The sequence below is a fragment of the Apteryx rowi genome, unplaced genomic scaffold (assembly GCF_003343035.1).
Source record: "Apteryx rowi isolate R43461 unplaced genomic scaffold, aptRow1 scaffold_31, whole genome shotgun sequence".
Taxonomy (NCBI): domain Eukaryota; kingdom Metazoa; phylum Chordata; class Aves; order Apterygiformes; family Apterygidae; genus Apteryx; species Apteryx rowi.
This window is the reverse complement of record NW_020449530.1, coordinates 1101909-1125081: the sequence shown is the minus strand read 5'-3', so window position 1 is coordinate 1125081 and position 23173 is coordinate 1101909. Positions and strand designations below refer to the sequence as shown.

Below are 23173 nucleotides of genomic sequence, written 5' to 3'. Positions count from 1 at the left end.
ATGGTAAAGCAAAAGAGACAAGGTAAGTTTGGAATGGCTCCTCTTATGTGCTCTCGCAGAGGCTGGCCATCTCTGCTTTGAGACTTTCTAATCTAGAAGTCACATCCAGATTATGATATCTCACACCCAATAAAACAATCCTTCTTTTTTTTTTTAAATTCCTTCTTGAACTCTGATTCTTGTATGACAAGAAACAACATTTAGTGTTTCAAAACCATTCAGCATTTTAGAGGTCTTTCTCACATCCTGCTTCAGTTACCTCTCTCTTTCAAATGGAAGAGTCATGCTCTACATAGCCTCCTAGCTAGGAACTGTGTCATAGCTCTGATTGTTATTGGTGTCCTTCTTTGGGCTTCTTCTTGAGACATGGTAACCAGAACTTCACACAAAAATGAGAAAGTAGGTATGCTGTATATTTGTGTGTGACCTAGATAAAACAAAAATTGCCCCCCCCCAGTTCTTAACTTGCCTTTTGATAACTGCTGACTGGTCAGCTGGTATTTTTAGAGAGCAGTTTCTCAGACTCCAAGATCTCTTTGCTGAGTGATTTTGGCTCAGAGTTGATCACTGTGTATGTACAGACTTACCTGGTTATTTTTTCCCCCGTACTTCTACTTACGAACACTGAATTCAGTCTGCCCTAGATATTCGTTACTGTGAACAATTTCCCTGGCTTGTTGCATTGACTTTTGATTTTATTATAATGAATAGTTTTGTATCATCTGCAGACTTTGTTCTTACTGTTCATCTGCTTTTGAAGAGCACTTCTGAACATGTTGAACACCACAAGTCCCAGTATAGATCCTTAGGGAGTTGCACTGGAAGCTTTGCTCTGTTGTGGAAACTCACCAGCTAGTTTGATTCTTTACTTCATATCTTACTAATCACAAGAGAATGTTCTGCTTAGCCCATATCAGCTTTACTTAAAGAGGTTTTAGTGAGAGACTCTGCTGAGAGCTTTTGGGAATTCCAAGTCTGCTTTGTCAAACTCTAGCTTATAGAGCTTTTGATAGTGTTTTTTTTTCTATCTCTTGCAAAAYTTTGCTGCATTTTATTCCATTCTTTAAAAAAATCTCTGTAGAGGCTTTGCTAAAGAAGACTTTACCAAAGGCATATGAATAGTGCTTTTTTTTTTTTATGTGTGCAATTACTATACCATTACTAAACAATGCTCGCTCTTTGATTTCTCCACAGTGATCACCTCTATTTTCTGGAGTCATCATTTTGAATTCATCAGCAGCTGGTTTGTTACTGCAAGGATCAGAATATTTCCTCTGATTGCCTTCCTGTGAGTATGATTAAAGTACTTACCTCAGATTTCCTTGTTAGTGAAATTCAGAGGTTTTTTATATTGCTTTATTTAATATCGGGGTTTGTTTTCTTCTGTGTGCTTGCTTGCTTCCTTGGGGGCTAATCCAAACCCCTCTGAAAATCAATGGACAGCTCTGCCTTCAGTGGACAGCGGTTAGACCCTTGACTGTTATTCCTTTGGAGTCACTGTTGCCACAGACTACTTTCTTCAGAACTGATAGCAGATTTAAAAGACTTTATCTCGAATTTTATTTTTAAATCAAAAATCTTGGAATTTTGCAATACTCATTTTGTGGATGTATGGCTTTTTTTTTTCCACAGCTGTATGTATTTCTCTATTGGATTTCAGCAAGTTTTCTGCTTGCAATGTGCACCTTAAATCATATTTACTTGTGTTAAGCTCATGTATTGGTCATGTTACTGTCCTACTGTATTTTCTGTTCTTTTTAGAGCAAGCAGGCTCTGAGGGGACTGTGTGAGTATGGGAGGTCCAAGTAACTGTGCTTACTGACTACTTACAACATATAAGACTTAGAGACATTTCTTACAAACATTTTTCCCCCACTTCATTTCTAGAAAAACAGAACAAGTGAGTGCCCTGAAAGGGCTCACAAACCAGTTAAAGGAAATGTTTCTAATGTCTGTAAACTACAGCCCCTTGGTATACGGAAATTCCAGACTGGAGACAAACTGAGGGCTGGCTTTAAGTTTAAGCAGTGCTTATGACAGCAGACTGATGGGGTCAGAAATATTGCACTGAGGTCAAGGCAACTCCCTTAGATACTGGCATCCTCAGTTAACTCAGGGTACAGTGAGCTTCTTATTTCTGCTAATGGGTGACCACACTCTCTGTGTGCCTGACCCTTTTCTGTACCTCTGCCCCATTCCCCTCTTTCTGGCTAGAGCAGTGTGGAGGAAGGCAGTGACTGGGCTGGAGGCTGAGCGCTGGTTGCATTTCTTTTCATCTCAAGCAGCCTCCCGCCCCCCGATCAGGAATGCTGGGTCTGGGCCTGTTTTAGCTGTTTTTGTCATTGTCCTTGGGGAAGCAAATTTAACTTTGCCTACACTTCTGAGAAGGTTTGTGTAAGTGCTGAATGGACTGATAATTGTTGCAGGCTGTTCTCTGCCCTGATTGCTCTCAGTTCTGTATTACTTTTGAGCTCTTAGGGAGTATTTGAGACTGGAGCCAGACACAGTCTGGGATTTCCAGTTTGTGGGAAATTTTGATATTCCAGAATTATGATTTCTTTCTGATTCAGAACAAGATAAAATTTCCCATAAAACACTTCTTCCAGTGAGATCACTGAATTTAGGCTCATATATGCTTCCTTGGGTGCGTTTGTGAGGTACCTAAATACCTTAAAAATCTGAGCCAAGGAGATTAAGGCCACAGTTTCCAAAAGAGAGTGGGATCAGACATGCAAGTGCTCTACCCTGTGTTTAGGATGAGACATTCAGAGAACAGTGACTGCCATCCAGAGTTCCTCTGACAGCTTGGCAACTGGAGTGGTAGATGTGTCTGAGCATGCAAACTGTGGTGTTTCAACAAGACTCTTCAGCTGCTCAAAACTGAAGATCTGCGCTTCAATGTACTTCTGAGCTGGTGCCTTATTTTGATGCATAAAGTGCATCCCATCTGAAAATCTGTCCCTCAGTGACTCATTCATCTACTTCAAGTGGAGAGCACAAGGAAAGCTTAATCTGTCTCATGCTAAAGTCCCGTTGTGTTTGCACAGCACTTGTCAAAGTGGGAGAAGAATTCTGTCAAGAAGAAAAAAAGGCAAAATCTGATAATATATTCCACAATTAACCTTCTCTTCCCATTGTAAATCTGGCCAAATGGGAAGATGATCTTTACAGGACATGAAGGAAAATACTATGGAAAAAGCCAGTAGTTGCTTTTAGAAAATTATTAAAACAAACTATGTAGACCAATACACTCATTTGGAAAGGAATAAAAATGAACAAAATATCTATGAAGAACTGGAAACAAGGCACATGTCTTTACCTTAGTATAAAGTGCATTAATACAGCTTGGTATTGATGTGACAGTCCTGTAACTCTTCTGTTAGTTAATTCTTGAATATAGCCAATTCAGAGTTTTGAACAGAAACTGAGACGTGCTTATATAAATTGCTGTCACAGCATAGTGATATCTTATATGGTTAAGGTTCAAAGGGACTGGTTAACAATGATTGGTTTAATCTTCCTTGGAAACGTATATTTTGTTAAAAGTCAAGATACTCACTGTTAGGAAGTATTCTGCGTGAAAGGGTTTGGTCAGCTCTTAAATATTCAGGACAGAAAGCATTTCTGCATAGCCTCTGATGGCTAGTTTTCTATAGTTTTTTTTGTGATGAGTTATACCAAGATGTGTGTAGGGTCTTCCTTCTCTAATCTGTCTTTTCTGCTGCTTGGAAGAGGAGATGCAGCATCAAATCATGCCTCAACTCCATCAGTCAGGATGTGCTGAAACTGGGTATAGCTTAGCAGCCTGAGTTTCCCAGTAGGTTCTGGGACTTAAGGTGACCTCTGTTCATGGCCGGGGCATTTTTTGGTAAAAGGTCTCTTGTGAGAGATGAGAACCTGGTGGTTTTTGTGTAGCGTTACATTCTTGAAGAGGTGTTAAGGCCAACTGTTTGGGGTTTTGTTTAGTTTAATACCAGGAAAGCGAGCTCAAGAAGTAATAGCGTTGTTCTTCCTGATGCAATTCACAGTCCCATGAAAATGGGATGGCTGCCTTTCACTGCTTGCTGAGCCCCAATTGGTGGGTATCATTTGCTAGAAAAGTCTGACTGCTTGAAAGAAATATGCAGCTAATAAGCAGCTGAAACAAAGAAAAGCAAAACATCCTTTAGATATAGAAAGTTATGCTTCATTTAAGGGTGAACCAAAACAAGCAAACCTGCTGTGACTCATCCAAAATTCTGGATGAAGAACATTTTTTATTTTCCAGGAATTACACCACCTAGGAATTGTAAAACTGACACACTGAGTAGTTGAAGAGCAATCTGCTTCTAATAAACCAAGCCTTGCCAGACAGAGGTTTAAGAACAAAAAAACAAAAAAAGAATAAGCATAAGGATCCTATGTAGGGGCAGACTCACTGTTGCACTCGGAGTGAAGGGAGTGGAGTTGATTATCTGCATCTTCCCAGTAGGTAGAGAGCAGATATAGCTCACTGGAGAGGATGTGGCAGGAGCATGCTGCTCTTTGGCTCCATTAGCTGGCAAGCAGTCCTTCAGAGAGCAGTGCCAAGCACAGCTTAGGCACAGCAGAAGCTGTATCTTATCTTCTGTGCGATATTAACCTTCTAAGGCAGGAAATGTGTGTGCTTGAGGGAGAGAGAGGCTGGGTGCTGCGATTCCTCAGTCTTCATTGATGAGCACTCTTTCTCAGCTCTGTCACGATAACTTCTCCTATCACTTTAAAACCAAAATATTGATGCTTTGAACTTCCCAGGGATGTTGTTCACTTGTAGTAGTTACAGTTTATGGAGCAGCTGAGCTGTTTCAGAGAGATGGGGCTGATTGTTCAAAACCCTGATAATCATTATAATGTGAAGCATTTAAAAAAAAGACAATATTTCCGTACTTTCCAGGATGTTGGGAGATTTTCCTTGCATACATTACTATAATGTTTTCAGATCATGGGATGAAAGAGGCTTGGTCAAATACTTTTAGATCATCTGGAAGCAGGAAGTAGCTGAAATCTCAAAAGGACATCTTGTCTCAAACTAATGCTGTAGACTCAGGTGCTGTGGAGGGTAGTCTTAGAAGTGCACCAGCCCAGTTAGATGTTTATCTGAACTGAGTTTGAACTCCCAATTTCTGGAAATTCCCCTATGTCTGTTTTCCAAGAAGAGCCTGATCTTTGCAGTTCTTTCGCACATGAGTGCTGCAGGTTTGGAGCTGTTAAGTCTTTGGCCTGACTCTCACTTTCACTACAGTCCCTTTACACAGTACAAGCATTCTGCTTCAGGGATCTTAAAATGAGAGTAGATGACATTTAGTAACGTAAATGAGAAACAGGTCCCTTTAAAAAAAAAAAAAAAAAAAAAAAAAGTGAAATTGGCCTTCCCTGAATTGCTTGAGTGCTGACCTTGAAAAAGCCCTTAAAGTCTCTGCAGGCAGACTGACATTTTTTTTAGGAGAACAGATACCCCAAACTACAAGAGATTACCTGAGGCAAGTGATTTTTTTCTTCCCTTTTAAGAGAAAATTCTTTTCCACTACACTTGGTACCCACATGTCTGTCTTACAGCTCTATTTTCTTGTCACACAACTTCAGAACTCCTGGTGTAATTTTCTCATCCTTCTTTAGGATTTTTTTTCTTCAACTTATTAGTTGTTATAAATTTTCCTATATTTTTGTTATATGAAACATGTTAAAGCATTCCACTTGCATTTTGAATATGGGGGGGAGTTATGTGGAGGCAATGTTTAAATATGTTTTGAGAAGGAAGGTAAGAAAAGCTGTCATCCATCAACTGGTATTAGTCCAACTTTGAAAGTTTGATAGAAACTGAATCCGACTGTTAACGCAGACATGATACAAATTAGCTGTGACTTTATGATACCAGCTGTTTCTCTGACGGGGTAAAAGGGCACATAGCTAGAATAGCATCTTTTGTTGAAAGTAGTGTTTCCCTGTGTTAAATTGGGAGCCTCAGGGAAAAAAGCGTAGTCCTTAGTTATGTGACGTGCAGTCTGCAACATGTTCGTGGAGCTTGGGGGGCTTTTTGCTGATGTTTTTCAAAGACAGGGTTATCATAAGTATTCCATTTTTGCTAGTTTTATCATTGAAAGACAAATCTCACTGCCATGTTTTTGCCTTGTGTTAAAACTGAGGACTCTTTTCTTTACAAATACAAAGAAAACTTTGAATGGCAAAACCTGAGAAAAGTCCGCGAAAAAGAAACCACAAATCTCAAAATAAAATTTAGGTCCATTAATTATTTTTATTCACTGAGTCCCACCAGTTATTTTTTTGCTTCCTAGAATTTGCTGAAGTTTTTATTCCATGCATTTGACTAAAACTAATAACCAACAGCTGATTATTTGATAGCATTAACAGGGTACAGTTTATTGAGGCAGTGGATTAATTATGACACAGATGCAGTGACACCAGAGCCAGCTTTGTGCAGTCACATCTTGGGCTGTAACTCTGTTGTGGTGCTACGTGGCTGTTCACAGCTTCCCTGCTGAATCCAGTCTGGTGCCATGCCCGAGCCAGTCTGGTGCCGGGAAGCCCAGAGCGCAGGAAATGCACGACTGATGCACCTGAAGAGCTCTGTGTGGAAGCAGCTGGGGGCTCACCTTGGTTCCAGAACTAATAACAGCTACTAATACACTAAGATGGCTCTGAGCAAAAAAGCCATTTGGGTGACTTTACGTCCCTATATATTCGTGTCCCCACTGTGTTCCTATGACCATAACATTACCTCTGACTACCTCAGACTGCATAAAGTAGGCTGTAGAATGTAACTAAACTGAAACAATGTGATTTATTAGGCAATTGAATTAATCTTTCTTCTGCTGCTTGACTAAGAGTCAGTAAATCATTGGTAAGTTTTAAAAATTTATTACTACATGTAATAAACATACTCCAATTGAATCATTCAGGAAAGAAGCAATATTAAGAGTGAAGGTATGTTATTAGTATGCTGGTGACTAACTAGGAGTACTAAGAGGCCCTCAATTTATGCTAGAACTACTAAGAGAAGCAATATTTAAGCTTTCTTAGACTAGTGGTTATCACTGCTAATGCTAAACTGAAAAAGAAAGCATCTAAAAAGAGGTACCTTTCAGAGCTGTTTTTTTTTTTTTTTTTTTTTAAGGTACCATGCACTGACTTTTGAACTTGGAGCAATATGAAGGGCATTGCTCCTTCCCAGTTGTAAGTGGTGCTCCTCAAAGGAAAGAGGACATCACTAGCATGAAGGTGGGAAACTCGCTGCAGACCATAATTTCTATTTGAGATAGGTGGAAGTTAGAATGACGTGAAATGATATTTTGACCACAGCAGAAATTATCATACAAACCCTGCATATCTCTCTCTATGAGGAGTAGAGAAGCTTCTGTATAAGCTGCTATAGGAGATGGTATAGTAGAAAAACCAAAATCCTATTGAAGATTCAGAAAAGGTAGGCTATATGGACATAGAACTGTAGCAGGCACATGAGTGAAACAGAAGAGTTAAGAGTGTTGCAAAATACTAATTTCTACTCATAAACTTCTTGGAGTAACATATGCTTAAAAAATAAATACATTTCCAGATGAAGGCTAGGGTCTAATAGCTGTTGTGTTCTTCATCCATTGCTGGTACTGAAGTGAAACACAAAATAGAAAATTCCAAGTGCTAGTAAGTAGGTCTTGGCCATTTCTGTTGCAAACGTGCAATTTTTACTATCTAACATCTGTTTCTGAAATTTGTGAAGCATTTATTTAAAATCTGCTTTACCAGGAAAGTCAAAGGGCCTAGAGAACATCTTGTTTTCATGAGTGTGTAGAGTTGTATGTCAACAAAGGTCCATACATGACATTTAAAGAACAAAACTTGACTACAAGAAGTTCTACATTCCGAGTTGATTTTTTGATGATGTAAAAATCCCCCTGGACAGCCTTCTGGTTTTGGTTATATCTCTGAAAACCTGGAGTATCTCCAAAGAGAGTAGACTGTATCTCTTCTATTCCTCCAGCCAGGCTGAGTATGGAAGTACAGGGCTGGTGATAGACACAATCAAAATAAAAATGCGCAGGAGGTGCTGGAGAATGTGTTTATTGCTAATGTGCAGTAACTGTCAACAAGAAAAAGATCACATGGAAAATTTTAACCACTAGCATTGTAGCAAGGAAATGATGGGCTATCAGACTTACAATAGCCATGGAAGTTCTCATCAGAGAGCTGAATTGTACAGCTATGATGTCACAACCATGAATTACATCATAGCCTCCTACAACATCATATTCAGGAGATCTCATAATAACTTTAATAATAGAAGAGATGCTAGCCCTTAAATCTCAGAATTTAAGTTTACTTTTTTATTCTCTGTAATTACATTACTTGTAATGAAAATAACATTTCCCCTTATTTTATATTCTAAACTGTTGAGTTCTATTGTTCTGAACTTTATTAAAGTTGCCATGTTCCACTCCACGCTACATTCAGTAGTGAAATGATGTTGGCTCCTTTGGGCATTTGGGAGAGACCAGGCCATATATTGTCGTCAGCTTGGCCGGCTGCATTATGTCCTCTGAGGGGAGAGGAATTTGTGGAGTGACTGAATTACAGTCAAACACTTGGATATAACTTCACGAACTCAAGGAGGAATTGGAGTATCGGAGAGCACTCTTCATTCATGTGACAGATAGGAGGGTGGGTATTCCTCATGTCAGGTTGCTCAGGGATTTATGGTTTATGATAAGGAAAGTCTCTTTTAAGTGCCTGCTGTTTTGTAGATGCTGATTACGCAAAATGGCTCACAGCCCTTTTCATGCTGTTACCCCTCTGGGTGGCTCATAGCTGCCATCATATTCTTGCTTTGTGTTTCATCTTGCTTAACTCATGAGGGTCAGGAACTGCTCACTTTCTATGGTTATTTATTACCATACTCTGTGAGCTCTCTTTGAAGACTCTGAGGACAACACCACTATTCAGTGTGAGTAAAAAAGGCAAAATTTGGTCTTGAAAGTGAGTAAACATTAAGGACTTCCTTCTGCCAGATACTGGCATGTTGAATACTAGATTAGTTCTTAATTAGTTGTGTTGATAGTAGGGGTGAGGTGTTAGTAAGAGCTGCTGAAATCTGGCTCAAAGCAAAGATTTTCCTACTCTTATTAACCCCCCCCCCCCCGGCAGATGACCACATTCCCACAATAGCAGGGAAACTAGGATGCATCCCTCAAAATATTAGGACTACCTATTAAAATAGCACTCACATTGATGGAGGAAAGTCTGTCTGTAAGCAATGGTCTTCTTCAGATCTAAGCAGGCTCAAGAACCAACCAGATCTAGCCTTGCTTAAGTTTTAAAACTTTGCTTGAGGGGGCCAGAATCCCTTTACTTAAATGACTTAATTTTCAAGCAGTATGAATCATGCAGCAACTGCACAAACTCTGGCTAGAATATATTGTACATATGTTTGTTCTTCAGGCAGTAAGAAGAGAATACAGAACTGGAGGTCATTTGAGTTACAACTACTTTGGGGGATTTTTTTTTTTTAAACATTCCTTCTAACAAATGCAGTTTAAATGGGTTTGTTTGTATGGCGTGGAATTGGAAAGGCCCAAACTAACCAGGCTTTACACAATGTGGCCTTCTTCCAAATTAATCTAAAATATTTTAATCCCTCTGGAGTTTCTTTATCCTCTGCATCTGTGCTATAGTGGAGACACATTTTTAACATTTCTTTGAGGAAAATTACCTTTCTTTCCCTCCAACTGTACTCAGCAAGGTCAATGGAGCACTGTTATATGCTATTTAAACATCTGAGATTCATCATATATCTGCACACCAGAAAGAATCATCATAAAAGGTCTAATGAATCCCGACTGTTAGCCAAGCAAGGGAGTCCCCTTACGGATATAGTGTATTAGAAACAAAGAACACATGCAAAATACAGTTTTTACACTTTAGCTTTATACAATTAAGAATTAAGCTGCCCCTAAAGAAGAGGGCAGGGAAGGTTTGTGACCCCAAAACAGCTTTGGTAAATCAAACTCTATTTGAGCCAAATTCTGAGGTCATTGCCTGGACTAAGGTTCTTGCTGGATCTGCGAGGGAGTGAAGGACCTTCTCGCCTTGTGGGCCCAGACAGGGCCTAAGTGGGAGCCTGGAGGGGCTTATTACTCCTGGGGAGGGATATGTTCTGAGTCACATTCAAGCTCCAAAGCTGACTATCTCAGCCTCTGGCTGTGTGCCTATACTTGTTTTTAAGGCCTTTTTGTTTTCTAATTCAGTAGCAGTTTAAGAGACTGAACTCATTTTACTACCCAGGAACTGAAATACTGAAAGAAGACTAGGTGGGTTTTTTTCCTATTTCAATTTTTATAAAATTCTTTCCAAGGCATTTAAAAAGGCAGCACTTCCCCTTCAGCTGCCTGTAGTTCCAGTCAATCTGAAATGCCCACAAGGAGCAGATATAGCCCTGAGCTTTTGAAGGTTTCATCTGAAAAAACATTTCAGGTTACTCTAGGGGTGGTTGAATACCGCAGTTTATTCTATACTCATTCTTCCCTTGGATACTGCTAGGTCATGAAGTTCAGATAGTTTTAACAAAATTCAAATAAGCATTTGAACCTCTGAAGGACAAAGGTTATGCTGAAAGCCTCAGTTCTATAAATTTATAGGGTTTTACCCCAGATTTCTGCACATCACTGGAGAAGTACCGTGGAGAATGCAGAGCAACTGGAGCTTCTCTGCCTACACGTTCCAGGCTGGTGTTGACTTTGTTCTTAATCCCAGTGTGCTCCATTTTTCCCAAATATAACATGCAAGTAATACTACTGGTTTCCTGCATGAGGGGCTGCAGGGCATGTGTTATGTGGTGGCATGCAGTGATAATTGTGGTCTAAACGAAATCATCCATAAAGATCAATCCCCTAGACTGCCCCTGCTTTTGAATGAAGAATCATACCTACCCCAAACACCCTCTTCCCGTCTCTTCATACAGTCAAAGGTATTTTGGGACCATTGCAAGCCATATAGTAATGGAATAAATTCCAAGTGCAGCAGGAGACCACACTGGAGGAAAAACTCATTAAGTGCCAAGGGCATTTCTTTTACTTTTCTTACTGGGACTGGAAAATATTCCCTAAATAATACATCTGGATGTAGAGGAATAGAGAGAGAAAAGATGAAAAACAATCCTTTAAATTCAGTAGGAGCCTACTTTAATGGCTTGTTTAATCTGCCAGCTGCCATGGTGTTGACTTCTTGCTACACATACGTTAAGGAGACCTATGTAGTTCTTGGAACTGAGTTCATATTAAGTTGTAGAAACTTAAATATTAATAAACTGGCAGGACTGCTTTTTGGTACTTAATCAAACCCAAGAAACTGCTTAGTCATCTCCAAAGATATTTCTGTCTAATTTGTTTTCTGTACAATGCCAGAAAAATACAGGCTGGCAGCAGTAGTATAGATGGTATAAATTCAGATCTGCCCCTAATATGTGCCCTGACTGATGTATGTGCTTGCCCATCAGACTTTGTAACCACAGGTGTTCCCCGTGCAATACTTTGCTTTGGGCAGACCATTTTGTTTGCAATCACCGCTTGCAAGAAGTATGTTACGTTTGTGCCAGGGAGGTTTCTGCAGCACTCCTTTGCCAGGAGAAAAACCAGCACCATCTTTGTGTGGATCTTTGTTTGGGGTGTCTTGCCAGGGGTATCATTTAATAGGTGCTTTAGAGTATATTGCATATATATTTTATGTGACTTTAAGTGTTCATGTGTGTGTTTTTCACCTGGCTTTGTATGAGGGTATATGGATGAGACTGAGTGCAAACTTCAAGTGTAGTGTCAGCTGCCTAACTATCATTTATACTGTTTGTTCCTAAAAAGTTAGGGTACATCAGGAAGTATGTCTTGTTTTCAATTACTCTCAGCATTGGAAAAGCAAAAGAGAAAAGCTTTAACTGTCGATCAGCCTCTTTTGTTTTTAGGGAATCCTTTAAATTAATAGTATCTGAAGTGGCAGTTGTCAGTATTTACAAATTTGTATAGGTTTGATTTGGTTCAGGTAAGCACTGAAAAATCTGGCTAGTTTGCTTGAGTTCATTCATGAAATTTTATTTTCTTTGCTCACCTTAAAAATCCTGCAAACAGCTTTTATCCTTTTCTGGGGTATGGATTGTAAAAATCTTCCAAGTTTGCAAACATTATGATACGGGGTTTTAGTTTGATCCTTTCTCTGTATTCCTTTTCCAGTTTCTAGTTCTTTCCTCAGATGACTTTTCTTGTCCATGCCTTGAGCTCCTTCTCCTCATGCTGACTAGGTTATCCTTGCAGAGATTGTCTCTCTCGTACTCTACCTCTCTCTGTCGAGCCATGAGTTCTTGTGACTTCTGCAGCATCTGCCATCAGGAGACCTTAGAGCATGTGGCAGTCATAACTGCAAATGTTTCTGCTTTCTTCATTTTGACAAAGGTATAAGATTTGAAGGCTGAGTTCAGAATTTTTCGGATAGTTCTTGACTAAAGGTGAGGTGAGGTGGCTGATCAGTGTCTACATGAAAAATAATTTGCTTAGTAATCACAGTCTGCTTTCCTAGCCATACAGCATTTGCAAACAGATTGGGACCCTCCCCTTCCCTTTCCCCCCATTTATTTTTGATTTGGGCCAGAACTTTCTAAACATATAACCCACCTCTGTGGATTGACTGTGCAAAGTGTGCTTTGTGTGCATTCAGTGCCCAGGACTTAAAATGTGACCAGCCCTGTGTGCTCTGTTTCTTGTTCTGAACTGGACAGACCTAATGCTTACAGCAATGCGGGAGCCTGGAGGAGCCCCCACTGGGGTTTTGGATCCCTAGGGCAGAGGTCCCAGGGAAAGGTAGCAGATAATGACGATACAGAGATTTTTCTTTTTTTCATTTATTTTTTGAAGGAAATTTAAACATTTTCCTTTCTGGACCACACAGACATTGTCTGAGGCACTGTTCCTAAAAAAATTAAACAACTGTAAAATTTATTGGCTTGATACAGTGCTTAACTTTCCCTTGTCACATTCATACAAAGTAGGTGCGTATGCCTGTGTGCTCTCGATATTAAGTGTACAGGATACTGTCTGGCCTCACCTGTCGTCTTTAATTGACTCTGAGCCAGGCTCTGTTGAAGGTTTTTGGCGATGCTGTTCCCCTGCTGTGCTAAGCAATACACAGTCCCATACAACGTTATTGATATGCGATGTATTGCTGTCACCATATTTGCTGGCAACAAGTGTTTGTGCATAAATGTCTAGATTGCAGTCAGATTATTGTCAAGATTATTTAACAACAGCTCTGTGCAAGTGTCATGAGGAGAACTGGAAATACTGTAATTTTGCTGTGTCAGATGTTATGCTGGCTCATGCCCAGGGTGCAAGTGCGTTATGTTGCCAGTCTTGTTGTTTTCTGTTGTAACAAAGCCTCACGGATACTGGGCCTTCTGGCTTGGTGACACTGAAGTCTCGGTGTGTCCTTGCTCTCCGCTAAATTCGGCATACAGAGGGGTCTGGGATGCAAACTTCAAATAGGCAAATGATTTAATGCGCTTCTCTTTTGTGGTGTCCAGTTTGAGTTGTCCGATGGAGAGGGCTGGAGTTTTTGTTGCCCTGCTTAACCTGTTTAAAGCTGGCACTGACCTTATGCCTCAGCTCTCAATGAAAATGACAAAGAGCTGCTGCTCATTAGAGATTAATTGATACAGGTACTTGGCTAGAACAAGCTGGCTTTCATTTGTTAAAGCCATTTAGAAAATGTGAACTGGAAAAGCCCAGTAGAAATTTATGTAGCTGGCTTCATCCCTGGGGTAATTCCACAGATTTCCATGATGTTCTCCCAACTTGACTTTCAGCTGCAGTGTATCTATCACGGTGAGATGCATTCTCTCTGTGCAAATGGAGTGTACAGGTACTGGGAAGGAAGATTAATGAATTAAAGTTCAAGAGCAATAGACAGGACCTTCAGAATTTATCATTCATTTCTTCTTGAGGAACTGGCTGTGTTCAAAATGCTTAATATCTCTTTAGGCACAGCTAGTAAGATTAGCAAACTGAAGAACTGTAGGAGTGTTTTTTTCTTGGTATTCCTTTTTTCATTAAAAAAATACGGGGATGACAACTAAAACTTGGTATCATTGCTTATTGCTGGTTCAGTAGAGCAAGCAATGAAGAGCCCTCAACTTTCATTAGAGTTTATGAAGCACAGCACTATGCAGAGCTGGATCCTAGGACTGCCCGTTTTAACAGGAAAAGAAAAAAAGAGTTGAAAATACAAAAACGAAGCCACAGTAAGCTGGCTGCACTGTATCTTCATATTATTTTCTATTACTTTTTTATGGCTGACTATGTAGCTTAATATATCATGATTTTGTATTTTAAAATGTGTTCCAGAAAACATGTGGAGTTTGCAGTCTGGCTGAGTGAATGTTGCTGTTGGAACTTTATTTTAGACTTACTTGGACATTTTATTATTTTTAACAGTATTACCTTCGCTTTTTAATTCAGGACCTGAGATATGCAGAGAAAGAGTGTGAATAGAGTGCTAAAATGTTCATAAAATCTACCTGGCCACAAATAAGTTTACGCAATGTATTGTTGAAATACTGCTTGTGGGTATGCTGGTCAGCAGGGCTGGTCCAAGGGTAGGACGAGACGGGAGCATCAAATGAGAGGGATGGGAGCATATAGTAGCAGAGGTGAGAAGTCAGGGAGGCAGAAAGGTAGCTCTGATATTTCACCTCATTATGAGTTGCTGGCCCTGAACAGCTCCTCACCTGGGAAGGGGAAACCTTTCTCTTGGTGGAGAGGTGAGGATGGAGAGCTGCGCTGCTACTGCTGGCTTCCTGACTAGTGCTGGAGTAGGAGAAATGCTCCTGTGGTTGGACAGAGCAGCACCTTCCTGGGCTGATGCCTGCCTGACTCCTAGCTAGGACCCTCTGCCAATTGCCAGGGCTGTGGCTGCTGCTCCCTGCCAGAGCCAAAACTAGGTGTGATGGACACCAGTCTGCCCTGCTGGGAGTCACTGCTGCCCACGTCACTGGGCAGCTATCTCGGTGTGTGGTCAGCTCCTGTGGGCGTTTCTGTCCCCAACTGCAGCTCCACTGTGCCTAGCTCCAGTTTGGGGCTGAGGTGCTGCCCATCATCGCTTCCAGATGGGCAGTGGTGTCACTGAGCGTTTGCATCCTGTTGCACGGAGATGCCCCCCCACCTTGGCCCCCCAGGAGGCTTCACCCTCTCCTCTTGGAGAGGCAGCAGCGGGACTCGAGCACACGATGCATCTGTAGCATCTGCCAGCCAAACTGGCATGAGGCTTTGTCTCGAGGGGACATGAGGCCAGATTAGAGACCAGTGACAAGAATAAGTAAGTTTTTCTTCTCCCCGGTGAATCTAAAGGCACAAGTTGAATGGGTGTAATATTGCAGTTTTATCTGTGTAGACCAGAAACCTAAGAATGACTTTTGCTTAGTTGTGGCTACTTATGCTGCTTGTATGATACTCTCTCCAATGCTCTGATTTTTCTCTAGTAGAAATCAATGGGAGAATTGGCATTGCCTTTTATAAGGCAAGAGAAACTACATTTTCCACCTTTAATGTGGCCTTGGTCACGTGAGCTGGAGCTAATCTGTTTCTTGGTGACACTTTTCTGTTGTTTTTCATTAGGAAGAAACAAACAGCTGCCAGCTGGAAGGTGTTGGCACAGGCATTAGTTTTCAGTTCTCAGTGATTTCAGTGGGAGATGAAGCTGGCGAACAGCCAGGGCATTGCCAGAAGTTTCAACAGTCAGGCTGCAGATTGGTGACAAAGCCTTCGGGAGGAGTAAATGCATGATGTGGGCGTTCTTGTGATTAGATTAACATGATGAAGCTGAATGTCTTAGTTGGTAAAAGCAGTTAAAAAACCAAGGGTAACTAGTGAATGATACCCGATGAATCACAGGTATCCCAGCATTTGAATACAGAGAAAAAGTGAATACAAGTCAGAGCTCATTTTGGGTCTAAGCACTTCTATAAACTGTTTTGTGGCCTTAAAATCCATTTGATTTCAGAGTGTTTTGTCCTTACCAGGTGAGGTCTTATTTTCATTACCTGGAATATTTTTACTCATGGTTAAACAGTAGTAAAGGGCACTGCAATTTTCAGCTGCCCTTTCTATCTGCAGCAAAGGCTAAATATTTCATCAACAATGACAACGAGGAAAAATAATTTCTGGTTCTTGCAAGCAAGTCTGCCTTTATGTGTGTGTGTGTGCACACACATGCCCATACAACAGGTAGTGGTTTTGCACAAATGTATGAGAGGACAAAATAGCCTATATTGGCATAATCTGAGAGCAAACCAGGTTCTGATATGCAGGGTAGGTTCACTGATATTTTGTAGCATGCATTACAGATAAATTTGGCCTGCTAGCGTGGAATCCAGTCCTGATTGAAGTCTCTGGGAAGTCTGCCAGGGATTCCAATAGGACCAGGATTTCAACCCTAGTCTGTATACGAATAATATTTCAGTATCTTCTGATCTTTGGGGACAACATATTTGGAATATTTCAGAGGACACTTGAAGGGGAGAGTCAAGGGTCAATCCTTCTGACATGAGAACCAGTGGCTGTGCCAGCAACTTCCAGCTATGTGTTGTTTCTTCCTTTGTCTGCTAATGGGAAACGATAGACAAATGTCACCAAGATTGGGGTGGGAATACTATATGCAAATCCAAATGTCAAGAGAAAACTCTGCTTGGCCCATATGTCAATGTGCAGTAGGAGAAAGATGAGGAAGGAAGTGGAAGGAGTGGAAATGGCATACCCGCATTCAGCCTGCCCGAGGGAATAAAGACAAATGGGGACTTTCCATTGAAGCTGTCTGCCTCGGAGGTGCTAAGTCTGCTGCTGCGTACTTAGAAGTGTGTTGTAGTATAAGCAGCAGGAAGCTAGAAGCTTGCTGGCACCTCGGAGTTGATGCAGCTCAGTAATGCTTCTTACCCAGTGCTGACTGAGCCCAAGGGCTAAATTAGACTATGGATATGAGAGGTGGACCCAAACAAATATATTGCTTTTGAATGTCTCAAAAGCTACCCAAGCAGATGTATTTAAAGACATGAGTCTTTTAGTTGCAGTGACAAGGAGTGAACTCTTTGGCAGTGAAAATGTCCTATAGAAAGCTCCATGTCGGCACTTTCTTGGGGTTCACCCTGCAGCAGCGGGAGCTGACATAGGGCCTGGCACCTGCAAGGAGATGCGTGACACTCACTGTGGTAACATACACTGCCGCCAGAGTGGGTGCAACCTGTCAGCACCCGTTTGAATCAAAGGCCTGGACCATGACATGGTCATGTGGGCTGTCAGTGGTCTGCAGAGCACCAGCTGTGACTCCCTCTTCTATGTACTAACTACATATTTTTGCTCAAGATGCCTCAGAGATATTTATTAACATGTTATTAGGCTTAAAAGTTTCTTAGCAGTGTACATAAACTTTGTTGAAGTTTGTGTTTTACTCCAGGGCAAGCTGAGATGGAAAGAAGTGACTTAGCTTACGCCATAGGCAGAGATTTCAGCAGTCTTGGAGACTAGAGTTTTTGACTCCCTTGTCTAACTTCTAGGTTGTTCTCTGTCTCCTTCTCCTTAAGTGAGTGGTTTTGTCATGTAAACAGAAGTGAAATGTTATGAGAACAGAAATTTGGACTTTGAGCAACCTTCAAAGTTTGATTTTATGGAGCTAAGTATTAACTGCATTTATTTGGTTGGTTTGCTGGTGATGAATTTTCCTTGGAAGTTCCAAGCAGCATGGTCAAGGAGCAAGGCACAGGCTAGATTAGAACAAAACTGTATGTTCACATGACCTAATGTGTTTATTTTTCCTTGAGTCCCAAATAAGCTATTCTGTTTGGGAAGGAATAAAGCTGCCTGATATGTGTATGTGTATATATGTATACGTACAAGAGTTCATTATCTGCAGTCAACATGAATACTCAGACAAGTTTATAGTAACAATTGCAGATGTGGTTACATGAAAGGAACATTAAAAATGAATTTATAGTGCAAAGAAGAGCCTCTTTAAATGTAAGCTTTACTATTGGTAATATATGATTGCCAGCCATATCCAATATCTCAGATTAAAGAAAGAGCATGCATGGGGTGTGACAAAGGACAAATCAATCAGTTGAATTCCACCTCTTGACTTCAATGGAAGTTGCGCCTGTTTATGAAAGATCTGAAGTGGCCCTAATGCCTCTAATGCAAAATTAAAAAGGGAATGGGGAACATCATTTCCAAACATCTTCTGACAGATTTTCATAGAAAACAGATTTATTTGCTTTGACTGAAGATAGATTAAGGGACTCTAATTCTCCCAGATATTAAACTAGAATGCTTGTCATACCTGCATTTCATGGGTGCCAGATTAAACAAGTTGCACTTAGGCAAGGCGTGCTGCTTGCTAAGTTGGTCTTAACTGCAGAAGGGGGAATGAATAGGTAGTTTTCACTTTTGGGGTAGGGGGAGGTAGAAGAAAAGGGCAGTGGTAGTCCTAGGGATACAGTGGATGCCATGGCATGTGGTCAGCTAAAGCAAAATACTCCATACTAGTCACAGGCCAGTCCTTTACTGACATTTGGAAGGTCCATGCACCCAAGCCAGGGCCTTGGAATAACTGAAATGGCAACAGATGGGAAAATGGGATATTTGTCCTAATGGAGTGCAACTCACAAAGCTGCTTGCAGTCTCAGTTTATGATGAGCTTTACAGAGATACTTGATGCTTCTTGCAGGAACATTGAAAAGAAAGAGGGCAATGACAGAATAATTGCATTTTGTGTTACCACCTGATCTTGCAGTGAGTACAGGTTGGAAGGCAGAGGATCAGCTGCATGCATGTAGAAGACCTCTGTGTAATCAAATGGGATACCTTTTCTTTATTACCCATCTGTAGAAAAAGTTCAGAAAGAATTTCCCTTTATCACCTTCACTCAGCTGTTCTCTGCTCCAGACACCTCTAGCAGTAGGATTTGGCTCTTTTTAGTGCTGATGTTACAGTTGCATCTGGTAGCCGTGACTGAAATCAGGGCCTGGTTGTGCTTTAGCGTTTTGCAAAAGCACAGTGAGAATAATTTGCAATTAGTGGAGGTGGTATAAGGAGTAACAGGCACAAAAACGGCTAAGGCTCAATCTCTAAGGTCATAAAGTAAATCAGTGGTAGAACTGAGCAGCAGCATCCACTGTTGCTGTGGTCCAGCCCAGGATGCTAGGCACCAGACCACATTATCCCATTAGCCTCACCTTTCATGTGTTACTTGAGTTCTCCTGAAAATCTCCAGGTCATCTCTCTTTGCACCATTCCTGCCTCCAAATGCTCAGGACACGAGAGAAAGAGGGTAGGAATTGGTCATGGTTTCTTTTATGAAGTCCTCCTTTTTACTACTGTAGCCCTGCTCTGTGCTTCCTTTGGGTCCTAAAATTTCTACCAGCCACCCGCATGAGAGCCAGGTTGGGTGAGAAAGGGAGGGGATGCACCTGGTGCACAGTGCAGAGATATCTTTAGCTAGATGAGAAAGGAAACTTAGCCAAAAATCTCTCCTGTTACGGAGGAACCGAAGGCCAAATCCCCTTCCGTCCCTGCAGGCTGGCAAGGGTGTTTTCTGCCCTGACTTCCTGAAGCAGAATGGGCCAAACTGCTGAGAGGGGAGCCTTGCAGAAGGCATCTCTGAGCTGTGCTCACTTGCAGGGGCAGTAACTGCAGCTTGCTGTCTGCCTACCAGTTGTCTGAGTGAAGGCTGCCTTGGGCATTCATAGAGCCAGAGCAGTGAGTGATGCTGAGTGAAGGAAATGGGCATGGCTTACTGGCTGTTTGTGTCTGGAGGTCACTGAGAGGAAACCTGCAATTGTTTCATTGTGCTGGGAGGGAAGCAAAATGGCCTGTGTTCGCAGGATGCTGTCACCAGACGCAGCGGGCTCCAAGCCCGTTGCAATACGCAGCCATGCTATATTAGGGAATGTGCTTTGGCTCTATGTTTCTTGGCTCTGCAGCACTGGTGTGGAGGCTCAGCATTAGCATTGCAGCCTGAGAGCTCAGTCGGTATATGGAAAGGTGACTGGCAGGTCTGGAAAGAAGGACTTCTCCATTCGTTAAAGACCTGAGTGACAGTTTGCTTTTCCACCTGCTTGTTACTGATCTTGCTCAACCACTGTTAAGGCCCGCTGAGCGCCGAGTTGTCTTGGAAATCAGTGCTGGAGAGGAGGTGAGGACATTATTAAATCAAAGCTGGAGCAGGACATTATTTTTTTCTCCATACTGGAATTATACAGGTGTGTGTTTGCGTGTGTATTTCCACTTAGCTATATTACTGTGTTTACATTCCAAGAATGTGTTATTTTAGAGAATATGGAAATATTTTGTCACGTATTTTATGATCACTGTGCATTCCTGTGATTCCCACCTTGCTGAAAGCTGTTTATAAGAGGACAAAATTTTGAACTCTTTCAGGAAATGAGAGGTAAAGGGGAGTGGGATTTGCATGAGTGTGTTTTATAGCAGGAGGGATTAAATGGGGTGTCCCTAAAGGAAGCACACTTTAGTAAGACAATGAAAACTCAACAAATTTTAACAATAAATCATAGTCGACCGAAGATCAAAGGCACTATGTGAAGTGGAGGGATGAAAAAGAGGGAGACTCTGGTACCGCTTTTGAGATGAAGAGGGATTTTGCAGGGATGTGGTTTACTTGCAGAATACATACTTTGCTATGATTCTGATTCAAGGACTGTCTTTGCTGGGGCAATGCTGGTAAATGTTGTAGGAAAGCTACTTTGGTCATCTGTAATTCATTGTTTGTTGCCTTTTTTTTTCTTTCAGTCTTTCTTAGCACTAATTGGGTCTTTTCAATAAGACCATGGGGTTAAGTAGAGGTCCTGTGACCTAAAGGTCCAGTCTTAGAATCAAAACAGATAGGGACCTTGAGAAAACCCCTCTGTGGGCAGCTGTGGAAAAGCTGGGAGCAAGAGCTACCTTCAAAAGTTTCTGAGAGGTATTGCAAAAAAAATGCGAGATCAGACACGCGTGCCACTTCTGATTCTGGTGGTGGAAAACTCATGAGAGTTCACTTCAGATTCTTTCAGTATGAGGAGCTGTATAAAGGTCAAATGGTACTGAGGGTCTTGTTTTTTAGGTAGAAGCAACAAAATGATCATTCTTGTGATGCACTATTTTACAGTATGAGAATAGCTGTATTTCAGCAATTTGCATATGTGTGTGGGCATTGGGAAATGGAACTGGTCAAAGGATTTTATTTGCTAAAAAAAAAATCCACTTCGTTAAAATTTATATATGACTTTTGAATTTGGTGAACAATTTATCTGGAAAGAAATTGGAGAAAGAACTGAGAGGTCAAAACTTTTTCTAACATATTTTTAAAAAACAAATATTTATATTTAAGTAAAAATGAAGTATATTTTTTATTTTATGAGGTTGAATGGGTTGCTTTTGATCTGAAACAGTTTTCTTAGGGGCAGTTTTCCTGTTGTGAGAAAAATGAAACTTTTTTCGGTCTGACACCAAACTATTAAAAATAGACAACACAAAAATGGATCCAATCACAGAGCAAAAAATTAATTTCTTTACCCACCTTTAATCAGGAAACCTGTTCTTTTTTTCCCCTGTTTTGTGCTGATTTACTCTCTAGATTTGGGAAGGTCACACAGAGAGACATTTTCATATTTGGCTCTGGAGGAGGGCTCTAGAGCTGTTTGAAAGGTTATGTTTTGGCCCTGGATGATTTCACTCACAGTCAATTTTCATTAAAAAAAAAAAAAAAATCAAAATGTACATGCTCCCAAAAATGGGAGGGGGAGACAGTGGCTGGAGTCAGGTGGGGAGGGATGGAGGGCAGTTTGGTAAGGAGAGGTGGAGAGGGGGATGTACCCGGCTGGGTAAGCAGTGGCAATGGGGCAATTAAATGAGATGTCAAAGAATGTCTGTTTTGGGGAGGAAGAAGGCAAAACAGCGTGGGAACGGCTGTTCGAGCACACGAGGCATGAGTGTGACAGCGGGGAAGTCCTTGGCAAAACCCTGGCCCAACAGCGAGGGGGGAAACTGCCGTGATGCCCGTGCAGGACTGGGGGTCCCCGGTCTTTGCCAAATCGGCCGGGTCTCATCGCACCTGGCTGTGTGCTGGCCCCAAGAAAAGGCACCGTGGCCACATTTACAGCAGCAGGCTGCAAATGGGCACGTTTTGCTGGTTTATAACTTAACGCCGCAATGGGGGTCTCTGCTCCGCAGGGTAAGTGCGACTGCCTGACGCAGTCTTAGTTCCCCGTGGATGCCAACATTTGCCCTTCGTGCGCGGAAACCCAGGAAGCTGCTTCGAACTCTGTGGCATTTAATCCTCTTTTGATCCTTGTTTCCTGAGCCTGGCAACCACATCAGTCCTGCAACGCAAGGGCCCTCTAGCAAAGGAATCGAGGCAGGATTTAGCTGCATGTGTAGGTCGAGATGAAAACGCTTCTTGGGAGAAAAAGGCAGATTTGGTGTTTAGTGTTTTTCAAGGGGTATGTGATGGTAAGAGTAAACAAAGGCAAGACTGGAAAAAAATGTCTTGTTATGGCTTGCCTTTTCTATATATTGTTTAACTGTGTATTTAAAAAAAAAAAAAAAAAAGAGCAGCAATTGTAAAGTCACTATCAGATTTGCAAAATTAACATTCCCTTTGAACCTCCAGAAAACAACCCCAGCCAGCCAAACATGTAGAAAGTCACAACAACAACAACAACAAAATTTAAAATCCCCCAATCCAGGAACAAATCAGAAACAAAAACACCCCCAGGAAAAGTAAACTAATAAAATAACCTTCACAAAACCCCTGCCCTCAGCAGTGTTTTAATGCAAAAAAGAGGGCAGAAAAAGCCGCAGATTCCCTTAAGTCGTGAGAGGCTTTGCTATTGCTAGAGATTTTATGGGGAGGGTGCTTGGCCGCTGCACTGGTGGGCAGGAATATAAAGCCGCGAGACAGATCCGTATCTGCAAACAGAGCGCTTCAAATAATTCACAAATGCACCTTGGCTTTGTCTCCCTTAAATCGCAAGCGGTTTGTAAGACACCTTTTAATTTTTGCCTGCATCTGCACGCTTGCTTTCTTTGCCAGGTAAATGGCCGGTCTTGTAGGAACGGGCTGGAAAATG

At 41.4% G+C, this 23173-nt stretch overlaps 1 protein-coding gene across 7 annotated transcripts in view; it reads left to right on the top strand.

The window, feature by feature from the left end:
• Window positions 1-23173, top strand: part of CALD1 (caldesmon 1) — a 197610-nt gene that overhangs the window by 77606 nt on the left and 96831 nt on the right. For all 7 annotated transcript variants that reach the window (XM_026070399.1, XM_026070401.1, XM_026070398.1 and 4 more), the window contains exon 2: window positions 1195-1288. The gene's annotated coding sequence lies outside the window, so the exon portion shown is untranslated. The remainder of the gene's footprint in view (window positions 1-1194; window positions 1289-23173) is intronic.